General features: G+C 52.0%; 1 long non-coding RNA gene across 4 annotated transcripts in view; it reads right to left on the minus strand.

The window, feature by feature from the left end:
- LOC128145177 (uncharacterized) overlaps nt 1–2,691 on the minus strand; it is a 30,832-nt gene extending 28,141 nt beyond the window's left edge. For all 4 annotated transcript variants that reach the window (XR_008236372.1, XR_008236371.1, XR_008236374.1 and 1 more), the window contains exons 1-2: nt 2,584–2,691; nt 2,072–2,164 (exon numbers count right to left, since the gene is read on the minus strand). This is a non-coding gene — a long non-coding RNA (uncharacterized LOC128145177). The remainder of the gene's footprint in view (nt 1–2,071; nt 2,165–2,583) is intronic.
- Between the last annotated feature and the right edge of the window lie 440 nt (nt 2,692–3,131).

Below are 3,131 nucleotides of genomic sequence, written 5' to 3' on the forward strand. Positions count from 1 at the left end.
ACCTACTGCTGAGCGACACTAAAACAAGCTCTAGGGAAAAATATAAAGAAACACGGGATCACAGGCAAAATTAGAGTTGGAAGGTATGGGCTCTGTTCAGAGGACTGTGAACAACTGAGTGCTATAAACTTTCATATACAAGCTATATTCTGTCTCTGGTGTATCAAATCTGACCCAACCTAATCATTAATTAAGGTCAGAAATCCTATTGCTTACAATGTATTTTTATCATTTGCCTGCTCCACTCCAAAAAGTGCAGGTTACAAAAACATTTGTGCAAATAAGTTAACCTATGCTGTTCCAAGGTGGTGCAAGCATACTTATCGTATCTGCAGTTTTCAAGTGCGTTCTGCCCTTGGACTCCTCCGTTAGCTGCGAGAGCAGGAACGGCTGTGAATATCAGTTGTAAACATGGCTTCCTTTCTGGCAGCTCCCCTGATGGGAGTTACCCTGTTCCTGATCATACCAGGGTGTTTGTGGTCTACTGGAAACCATGGTGGCTGGGGACAACATTTAGGTGATGGCTGCATCAGGACAAAATGTCTCTCCAATGACTCAAAAGCTGCTGCTCTCTGGCTCCTGAGTAGTAAAGAACAAGGGGATAAAGGTGAAATGGTTACACGCAGACAGGGTGAATGGCCAACTAGTCAAAGAAGTTAAAATTCAGGTCTTCACAAAACATCTTGCCATTTGCCCTTCAATGGCATCCCATCTCTTCTGAGGCCTCCCCCTGCAATGACCTAACATTTGGATACGCTGACTCTTTGAGGGTAATGAGCCCTGTATTCCAGACTTCCATTCCCCACGTGAATGACAGACTGATTAAAATGTCCTTGGAACCAAAGACCTTACAGGACATCCTCCTGTTCATTATAATTTTCTATGCACTTTACGTTTGTTGAAAAAACTAGCGTAAAAATCGTAGAATCATTCAAGTTGGAAAGCACCTCTGCAGATTGTCTAGTCCAACCCTGCTGCTCAGAGCAGAGTCAGCTACAGCAGGTTGCTCAAGGCTGCGTCCAGTTGGGTTTTGAGCATCTCCAAAGATGGAGACTTCTCAGTCTCTCTGGGAAACCTGTTCCACTGTTTGAATGAATTCACAGGATTTTTTTTTTTCTTACATTTAAACTGAATTGTCTGTGTTTGTGCCATCACCTCTTGTCCTTTCACTCAACACCGCTGAGAAGAACCTGGCTCTGCCATCTTTACTTGCCCCATCAGGTATTTACACACGTGGGTAAGATCCGCCCCGAGCCTTCTCTTCTCCAGGCTGAGCAGTCCCAGCTCCCTCAGCCTCTCCTCGTATGTCAGATGTTTCAGACCCTTAATCATTTTAATGGCCCAGCTTCCATGAAAGCATTGTATAATACAAGCTATTACAGACATGTTCCAACCAAGAATCTTCCCAATGTGTAAATAAAACCAACAAATAGTTTGATGGTGGTTTACTTTTCTACATTAGATCTACCTTGCTGTCTATTATGAATCTACCATCATCTTTCTCTGTTCTCTTGTTCTTTTGGCCTCTTCCGTCCTGACAAGAACATTTAATTAAGTCTGTTGTACGTTACTATCACACGTATGGTCAAGCTCAGCAATTCTTTTTAAGGTAAGTATTTTAGGACCCTCTCCTCAATACAGGCTGGGGCTGATTCTACAAAAAAGTTTAACTACGACCTTCATGGAATTAAATAAAAGGAATTAATTTTTGAAGTGTTGTGGTTCCTCTTCCGTTCTCAGTATCATGGTTAAAATTTGCATGGTGCAGAGTACGTGTTTATTATAGGCTATACTGAAATAAACTACCAGCACCATCCAAATTACTTTTTAAGCCTGTGTGTTAAAATAGAAAAGACTAGTGTATGAAATTAAAGCCAAAGCCAAAGGCTCATTTGCAACGTAAACACTGCACGTAGGCTGTTCATGGCCAGATAAGTCACGTTTGCATCATCTGATAAGCGCAACAGCCAATTTCCTTCCAGTTTACTTAACCGGTACGAACAGCACACGGAGTAGCCTCCTCAAGCCCCGGCCCCCAATTACGCAAGAACTCCGGCCAAATTGAGTGTACCTCCTCGTCTCCACGAGGTTACTCATGGCACATCACTTCTGACGCCTCGAAAACTTTAGCGCGCGTCTTTCATGGATCAACAGCAACTCTTTACTTTAAAAAAAAAAAAACAAAAATTAAATTCTGATTCACTTCCAGGAGAAGAAAACGCTGTTCCCACAGCCCCTCACACGAGCGCCAGTGGCCGCCTTCCCCCTGGAAAGCTGGGGCTCCCGCTGTGCCTGCTGCCCCCCCCCCCCCCCAACACCGAGCCCTGTTTTCGTTAATTATTATTATTGTTATTATTGGCAATAACTCCCACTGGCGGCCGCCCCCCCGCGCCGGGGTGACACCAGGCCACGCAACCCGCGGCCCAAGGCCCAGCGCGGAGTTCCCTCACCCTAAAAATCCCCCCCCCCCCCTTCACCCAACACCACACAGACCCCCCCCCCGCCCCCGCCCGGGTCCCCCGGCGCGCAGACGCGACTTAAAACACGCCGGCGGGAGCGCGGAGCCCGCCGACCCACACACACCGTGGACCGGGCCGGGGGGGATGGCGACCGCGGGAGAGCGGAGGGCGGGGGAGGCTCGCCCGGGCGGCGCCAGCATGGAGGGGCCGGGAGAGGAGGAGGAGAAGGAGGAGGGTGGCGGTGAAGGGGGGGGGTCCCCGGGGCAGCCGCTCCGTTTCGGGGGGCGCACACCGAGCCCCGAAGCGGGCGCTTCACGGCCCGAGCTGCGGCGGAGGCGGCGGCAGGAGGAGCCGCGACGAGCCGAGCGCCGCCGCCGCGCCTCCCCTGCCGCCATCCTCCCTCCCCTACCCGCGCCGGCTCGGCCTCGGCCTCGCCCGGGCAGCGGCTTCCCCCCCCCCCCCCCCCCCCCCCAACCTCCCCACCACAGGCCCCGGCGGCGGGCGGCTGGCCCGAAGCGACCGGGCAACGGCGGCAGCGGCGGCGGCGGCGCGCTCCCTTCCGCCCTTTTCCTGGGTCTCTCTCGGGCAGTGACGTGACGTGCTGACGGCGGGCCCGGCCCGGGGAGCTTGGCCGCTTCCACTCAGCTCCGAGCTCGGCCCCTCCCTCCCCTC

The sequence above is a fragment of the Harpia harpyja genome, chromosome 8, assembly GCF_026419915.1.
Source record: "Harpia harpyja isolate bHarHar1 chromosome 8, bHarHar1 primary haplotype, whole genome shotgun sequence".
NCBI lineage: Eukaryota > Metazoa > Chordata > Aves > Accipitriformes > Accipitridae > Harpia > Harpia harpyja.